General features: G+C 41.0%; 1 pseudogene; it reads right to left on the reverse strand.

Annotated features, from left to right (window-relative positions):
* Positions 1-1,274: 1,274 nt before the first annotated feature.
* LOC149991839 (glia maturation factor gamma pseudogene) lies at positions 1,275-1,685 on the reverse strand (annotated as a pseudogene).
* Positions 1,686-9,044: the final 7,359 nt, after the last annotated feature.

Here is a 9,044-nt window from a genome sequence, read left to right on the forward strand (position 1 = left end):
TCCACCTCCCTCTTCATACCCAGCAGATAATCTTACCTCCTCTTCTATGTCAGCAAGGAAGAAGCTGCTTCCCTACCACCAAACTACTGCTTACCTGCATCCTTTCTTCCTCTCCTACCATTCATTGCTCTGAGCAAAATGGAAAAAACTGCCCCCTCTCTTATTAGTCTCAGGCTTGCACTACCTCCACACTACTCAGCACCCCTGTAGTACTCAGTATTTACTTCTTTCCCCCATATTGTTAACCTCTTGCTCTCTACTGACTTCTACCGATTAGCATATCTTTCCCTCCTTAAGCAACAACATCTCTAATTTGATGTTATGACCCCCTCTTCAGTTACCTCTCTATTTTTTGCTCCTTAAATACAACCTTCTGAAAGAGTTGTGTTCACTTCTCGCTTCCCATTTTCTCTTCCATATGTGGCAGTATTTCTACACATCACTTCACTCAGAAGGCTTTTTTGAATCCAGCGAGCCCTTTCTGTTTCAACTTGAATTCTCAGCAATATTCGGCACATTTGATAACTCTCTTCTTATCAGAAGCTCTTCCTTTAGCTTCATGTTTCTACATACTTGTGGATCTCCTCCCGTACTTTTGACCACTCCTTCTTGGTCTTCTTTGGAGGCTTTCCCCCGGCCTGCCCCTAAAAGTTAGAATTCCTGAGTTGTGTCCTGGGTATTTGTATAAGTGGTCTATTAAAGTGTAACAAATTAATACAAACTTGGAAGTTTCAAACAATATCCAACATCTCTCAGCTTCTGTGGGTTAAGAGTCCAGTCATGGATTAGCTGAGGCTGTTTCTCATTTAGATCAGAGTCCTCTTCCAAGCTCATTTAGATTGTTGGCAGAATTCACTTCCTTGTGGTTATAGGACTGAGGTGCCTGTTTTTGGTTTTTTTGTTGGCTGTCAGCTGGGTTCATTCTGACCTTCTAGAGGCTACTCTCAGGTCCTTCCACATGCATCTCACCAATGAAGAAACCCTTCTCACTGTATCCCTCTTATGCTTCAAATATCTCTGATTTCTTCTACTAGCGCGAGACAACTATCTTCTTTTAAAGAGTTCCATATGATTAAGTTAGGCCCACTTGGATAATCTCTATTTTAAGGTCAGCTGATTAGTAATCTTAATCATATCTGCAAATTCCCTTTGGCCTGCTAATCTAACATAATCATGGGAGTAACATCAGATGGAGAATGTGATGGGAGCCATCTTATAGTTCAGTTTTCTTTTTCTGTAGCTGTAGCATTTTAATTTCTTCAGGGTCTCAGATGTTCAGGTCCTAGGAATATGAGTCCCCAGTTCCTCTGGAGACTCAGACATCAGGAATTCAGATTCCCCAGCCCAGAGGTCAACGAAAAAAAGACAACTTCTCTTGGAGCCAGGCCTCGGTGAGGTCATCAGTGGTGCGGATTTCAGACACCTTTGTGAGCTCTGCCGTTTGTACCAGCCTGTTTTCACTCCCTGCATACATCATCTGTTGTTCCGGCTTGCAGCCCACAGGACTGGAGAAGATGAAACACAAGGGGTAGGATACTCGGCCGTCTGCATGCACATACTTGTAGCTATAAACCACGAACCTTGGCTGTCTCTCTGGCAACTCCATTTTTAGTTCCTCTGGAGAAATGTTCTGAAATTCTTCCTCCAGCACCACCATCTGTCGGTCTTTGTCCACCTTCACTGGGGAGGGATGGCCATAGTTCAGTTTTCAACGGTACTTTAAAAAAAGTATTATTGTCGCATACATTCTTGTAGAGTGATCTCATCCTCCTGCTCAGCTTTATTTACCAATTCTATGCTGATGACTCACAAACCTCTAGCTGCAGTCTTAGCCTGACTCCTGAGCCTTCGAACTTGTGTTGACAACTCTTCCTGTGCATTTGAAGGCCCCACAGATACCTTGTTTGAAGGCTGAAAAATGAGTTCATCATTTCTCCACCAGTCTGCCTTTTTTTCTGGGTTCCATTTCTCAGGGAATCCCCTAGTATCACCTTTGGCATTACACTCATTCCCTTTGCTCCCACATCAAAGCAGCCTGCATCAATCAATCCGATCTCCTAAACGGTCTCAAATCTACCTCCTTTTCTTTACTTCTTTCTCAAACTACCTTCACTCCTCATGTGAATTATTCAACAGTGTCTCAATTGGTCTTCTGGCCACCAATCTTGGCCTCTGCAGTGGACATTGTGAATCTGCTTGGTCAATATCCATTTCAGTCTCCTTGCAGTGCTTCTTCTAGAAAATAAAAAGTACATTCCTTAGTCAGGCTTCTGGATGTAGATTCCCAAGAACTCATATAAGATTGGAAAAAGAGGAATGATAACATGAACAGGGGCCCTTGCCTCTGCTATTTCTGCGGGCAGGTATGATTATGGAAGCATTTGGCTTTCAGTGTCAGTTGGAGAGGAAATCCAGTGTTCAGTCACTGGCCACAGAGGCAAGACCCATGGCATCCATTTTGCTGGCAGCAGCTTCCTGATTTCTCGATCACAACAGAGTAAGCACAGGGCTGAAGCCAGCAGTTATGGGAGCAGTTACTTAATATTCCAGCTTGCTGATAATGGCAGGCACAGCAGTACCTTGGCAGTCAAGTGCTGCAGTGCTATTCTGGAAAGTTTTTCCTGGAAACTCATCCTGGATTTCTCTCTTCCAGCTCTTTCAATCACTTTTAGGCTGCTTCTGTTTGTATCAGATACAATGGTTTACTTTATCTACAACTAAATTCCGACTACAATTAACCACATTTCACCCAGAGCAAACTTTCTGAAACTCCAATACTCAAATCTGATAATGGCACCACCTTTGCTTAAAATCTCTCAATGTCTCCCAATATCCTTATATAAAGCCCAAATGTTTTGATCTTGTTTAAAATGCCCTGCATATATGGTCTGCTTATCCTTTACAGACTCATCGCTACCCAGGAGTACTTGGCCACTTTGACCTTCTACTTAGGCCCCTAAGACAGTAATGCACTCATCTATTCATCTTTGCACATGTGCGGAATTATCTGGCCCTGTCTACTCTGGGCTGACTCCCACTTTTTCTCTTTTTCAATCTTGGCCTAAAAGCAGTATACTCCAGGAAAACTTCCTTGACCCCACCACCCTTCACTAACACCAAGACTCTGTGTTCGCAGCACTCTGGCCTTCCTCCTTTGAAACACTCCACTATATTCCAACCGCTGAGTGTAAACTGCGCTCCTCACCCCAATCATACCATACGAACCTGGTGGAAAGGTCCATGTCTGGGTCATTCTCCATTTTATCCTCGGTACCCAGTGAGTGCCTGGCCCAGAGTTCCTGAATGAAGTAATAAAAAAATGGGAGCGTTTTAAGCAAAGGATCTAATCTCTCTACTGGATATATGCTTTAGAGGAAAAAAAAAAAACACTCAGGTGGCCATGTGCAGAAGGAACTAAATGGGATTAGGGGGAGAGAAGGAGCTGAGATAGTCTAGTTTGTTGGACTGATATAGCGCAATATTAAGGGGGATGAGAAGAAGAATACTTTACATGCTACAGTAGGAGGAGGGGCAGAAAAAACTAATAAAGCTCAAGAAGTAATGAGACAGGGCCCAGTAGTCTATGGGCAATACAGAGTGCGCGGTGGTGGGAAACACATGACCTAGATAGACAGAACATAGGGGTCTTAGCTTCTCATCTGCCACTAACTACATGGTATGACCTTGAACAATTTAACTTCTCGGAGGCTTAATTTCCTCATCGGTAAAGCAACGTTTTTGAATGAAATGACCTTTAAAATTATATTTGTTATATTTAAAATATATGCAGGGGCGGCTTGAGGAACAGGATCTAAGCTGTGTGCCAAGGAAGAGAAAGGGCAGATTTTTGATTACCGCATTGGGTTGCTGCCAATATCTCCAGGGATACTGATTCTGTCTACCTGTTCCCTTTAAACCGTCTTCCTTCTACCTCATGTCTGTAATTGCTGACAAAATATTTCAGAGGTGATTCCTATTTGGCCTGAGTAGTTGGAAAATATTTTTACATTAGTGATATTCAAGTGAGTATCTAATTTTTATGGTGCAAACTTCAGGTTTCTCTAAGTACTCTAATTTCTAGCTTAGAACCACTCTGGGTTGTGCATAAAGATTTAGCTTCAGGTTCACATAACTGTGAGTATTACTCTCCTAATGTTATCAGACTTAATGAGGTCAGCTATAAAAAATATTCAGATCTCAAGTTACCTTTAGATCTTTTGTCTGGGAAAATTATATCACAATTGCTGGCTTTGAGAGAGAACTTTCCAGTTAGAGTTTATAGCATTTTTTTGCTTTTTTTTTTTTTTGTATAAAGAAGTGGTTCTTAAAGTGTGGTTGGACCAGTAGCATCAGCAGCACCTGGGAACTTGTTAGAAATGCAGTTCTCAAGCCTCACCTCAGACCTGTTGAATCAGAAACTATGGGTATGAGGCCCAGCAATCTGCGTTTTCACAAGTTCTCTAGAGAATATCCTAGAAGCACTGGGTTAGTTGAGTTAGATTACTGCCGAAACATTTCATTTCAGGGACCAGGTCAAAAGAATACTATCTATAATCGTTTTGTTGAAAATACATCAACTCTCTCTCTTAATTGCTGTGAATTGAGAGTGCTGTAGAAAACTCATAGAATGAAAAGATTGCTAAGAACCTGGGAGATCATTAGGGCAAACAGTTCTTAGAGCTGTCACTCCCAGATGTCTAAGGGTTTATGAAGTATGTTTTGGGGTTTCCTAAAAAAAAAAAAAAAATACATTCACATGTTTGATTGAGGATTGCCTCTGACCACCCAAGGTTTGTCTCCAAAGCCTTGGAATTCTCTGTCAGGGGATATGGTTTTGGAGCTTCAGGACAGAGTCAACCTCTTACTCATTTCTGTAACTGTTACCTTCTAGAGTGCCCAGCACAGAATAGATACAAAATAAACTTATGCTAAAGGAATGAATGGATGAAACAGTCATCTCATGAATTCAGATTCTAAAGTGACTTCTACTAATATTCTGGGGCCACTGAAACAAATCCCATTTGAATAGTTTGTTCTAGTTACTGTTAAAGAATACTGACTGCCTTATGTATGTGGCCAGTCTTTTCGGCAGTTGATCTTACCTATACCAAGAATAATGCCTCCAACTCCTCTAAGAGAGAAAAAAAACTTACATGAAGATAGTGCGTGTTCCAGTTTTTGAAATGTCTATAAAAAAACTTCAGTTATTGCATGTTAACCTACTCAGTGTTTTGACATTTTGGGTTAGATAACTCTTTGAAGTGGAGCCATCCTGTACATTGCAGCAGCATCACTGACCCTCTCCTCTTCCCCATTGTGACAATCAAAATGTCTCCAGACACTGCCAAGTGTCCCCTGGGGGTGGGAGTGAGTCAAAATCGTCCAGGATGAGAATCACTGCTCTTAACTCAATATTAAAAGGGACGAATCACTTTTCCTGCATTTTATTCAAAGCTATAGGAACAGGCTTCAAGAAAGAGTATGTTTCACATTTCTCTTTAGCTCATTGTTGAGGACTGTGGCAGTGACAACTCTCTCTTTGAAATGCTTTGGTAAATAACTCCTCATTATTTCAGGCCACTTTTCTCTTAGGAACAACTTTATCTTTGGAGATGCAAATTCACAAACTCTAAGCATCTTTTTTTTACACTTACTGGGATCTACACTGATTCAGCACTGAATTCCATTACAAGGCGTTTTATTTAATAATTTCTAAATAATACAGCATAAACTAGATAAAGGAACTCTGTACGAGTTCATACTACTGTGTTAGCACTAACCGAAGGGTTTTTATCTACTTTATAACAATTTTTTTTTAATTAAGTAAAACCTGCAGTAAAATCAAATGCAATGATAACTTTTATCACATCCTACCTCAAGATTCAGTCCCTGGAAAAAGTCATTATTGCTTCTGGAATTTACTTCCTGGTACCTAAGAATACACTTAAAATTGTATTTCTTGATTTATGTTAGATGTTATCTGTTTTCTTACTGTTAGTGTGTGAAGATTTAGCAATAATATTTCAACATCTCCTCACTTCTGCTTCTCCATATTTTACATATTACAATTTTTACTTAAATTGTCAATGTTTAATGACGAACGACAGGGTACCCTGACATCCTTGTTGAGATCCTCATACTAATGTCCCCTTTCTTCTTGACCTTGTAGATACATACTTTAAACATTTCTCTTTTTTTCATTTAATGGCATTTTGAAAGGGAAAGGAGATAAAAGCATATGGCCATTATACATTTAACAGGAAACTGAAACCATTTTTGAAAACTTAAAAAAGATTACATAAAAAATCTCAACATTTTACAGTTAGAAGGTAGACTCTATTTCATCCTTACCTCTTGCATTTAGCATAAATGAAAGTTAGGCACCTTTTAAATTTTAAGAAAAAAGTAATGATAGCTAAACTTATTGTGGTGGTCATTTTGAGATATATATATATATATATATATAAAATCATTACGTTATACATCTGAAACTAATATATTGTTACATGTCAATTATATCTCAATAAAAATTAAATAGAAGGCAAGTTAACCAAATATACTTCAATTCTTCCCCTTCTCTACACATGGAACAAGGTTACCTTTCCTACAAATCTGTTCTCTCTTCTGACTTTGTTGGATTTTCCTTTACCTACCTGGCCATTGAAACTAGGAACATCAGGCAGCCTTGCAGCAAGAAATTACATGTTCTTGTTCCATGAAAAAAATGGTTATGTAATAAGTGTCTCTTGTACAAAAAAAAAAAAGAAAGAAGTACAAAACCTGATTTTCAACTTTTCATAAAAAATAGTTTTTGTACCATCATTAACAATCAGGAAACTAGGACCATCCAGATAACAAAAGCAGAAGATTGAAAAAGGTACCCTTTTAACATAACAGAAGAACATACTAGGTGAGAAGAAACACGTATATAACAAAGCCCACAATTTAAAAATGGTAGGAATCAAAGTCAAGTGATTAATTACTAACAAAGACAGTAATAGCTTCTTTTGTCTTTCATGGTGAATGTGCAATTAGCACTTAATACTAAGACTGAGGAATAAACCATGTATAATCTACTGAAAAAGACCATCTGCTTCTATAAATTTGGTTCCTATACACTTGCCAAAAGAAGACACCATACTAACAAAATAATGGGCTCTGCGCTGTTAATTGCTAGGTTGTTTGCATTTGTGCTGTTGCTATTAGAATTTAATAAGCCATTCCTTCTGCTAAATTAATAAGCAGCCAAGATTATGTAATAGCTGCTTTCAGCTGCTAATTATTTTTCCCATAATTCCTTTCCCTCTCTACCTCCAACCCCCACCTCTTCTTGGCTGGGAACACCAGAGACTGCCAATATGTCGTCAGCAAGTCTCCCATCCTTATTTTCAGAACAACAGACCAACATTAAGGATATAACCAATGAGTTTAAACTTGGAGGTGATTATCTGAGGAACCTTCAGAATATGTGTTTGGTACTGAAAAAGGAAAAAGCAGTGTGGATTCAGAGGGCGAGTTTTCCTGGCATGGCATCTGTTTTGTGTAGTAAGAGAGAAATTTGGGCAGGGAACCTAAAGACCTACAGAAAGCCAGCCCTGTGCTTGGAGTGGGCCACCTCTTTAATATGCCAGTATACATTAATTATACATGTTAGTAGGAAATTTTCCAAGCAACATAATAGTGCTTAAAAGAGAAGGTCGTATACATTTTTATTTTGCCAAATAAGAGCATTAAAATCCCTATTGTATACTATCTTAAACACACAAAAGAACAGAGTCCCTAATAGAGGATTCCTTTAGATTGATTAAATTTAGCTTCTTGAAGAAGTTAACAATTCTTTTTCACTTTGGACCATTAGAAAATTCTGGCGACTATGTTTGGGAACCTCTGCAAAAAGGGCATAGCTAAACAAAAGCGATTTTCCAGCTTCCTTTGTAAGAACCGAGGTGAGGGGTAATGAATAGCATTCGGCATGAGAAACCCGTGTCTGTTCAAACAAGGCCAGTTAATCCCGTGGGGTTCCTTTTTCCTCATCTGTAAAGGATGAGTCGAATTAGATGATTCATGCATTCTTTCATTCAAAAAAATGTGGACATCCATTCTGTGCCAGGCATGATGCTCAGCACTAAGGTTCTTAACAAATCTATCATTTTATAGTGCTTATCAGTCAACTCACATTTATTAGTTGTTATATGCCATGCAGTGAACTAGGTCGGGATGGAAAATGAATAAAATTCAAGATGTGCTAAACAGAGGCTTAATGGGCACGTAGGTAGGTGAAAGGATTCATTCTTAGGGGCGTTTTGGGTGAGGCTTCCTAAGAGATGTGACATTTGAGAAGAAGGGCATGCCATGCAGAACAGGTCGTCGGCAAGGCTAAACTGGAACCCGGGTGGCTAGGGGAAGGGGGCGTCTCTGTGTATAGAAAGTGGGATCTCGAAGATGAGGTGCTGCCTGGGCTTTTCAGCAGGGAACGGACGGTGTCATCAGGTCCACAGCACTGAGGATGGGAGAGGAAAGCCCAGGGCAGACACTTGTACAGCTTGGGGTGAACGGTGTCTGGGAATGTAGCAGTGGGATGGGGAGGAGGAGCCGGATTCCGCAGTTTAGAGCCACAGTAATTGCACAAGGCCCTGCGAACGCGTGCACGAGCTCCACGACAGAGCTGACTTGTTTTCCCCAGAGTTGCAGCACTCCTCCCCTCATTATCGTCACCGGCTGTCACGCCTCCCCGCCCCACCCTCTTGGGGCTTGGGGAGTTGTCGGAGCTCCAAGTAGTCTCTTCGCGGTCCAGATCTTGCTGACCCCACATAGTGGGGTCGACAAAGGACACCAGAGAACCCTGTCTCCCCGCCACCGAGTCGCCGGGACAGCCCCACGCGCGTATCCCGAAGGCACACACAGGAGTGCGCAGGCTCGCGGGTTCCAGCAGTGGCCGCTTCCGGCTCACGTGGCCTGGCTTCCGGTCCAGACCACCCCTCTGTGGGGAGAGCCGGCCAATCGGCTGCCTTGGGCTGTGCGGTCAGCTGTGCTGTCTCGGGTAC

The sequence above is a fragment of the Furipterus horrens genome, unplaced genomic scaffold, assembly GCF_987537825.1.
Source record: "Furipterus horrens unplaced genomic scaffold, mFurHor1.1.pri manual_scaffold_17, whole genome shotgun sequence".
Lineage (NCBI taxonomy): Eukaryota > Metazoa > Chordata > Mammalia > Chiroptera > Furipteridae > Furipterus > Furipterus horrens.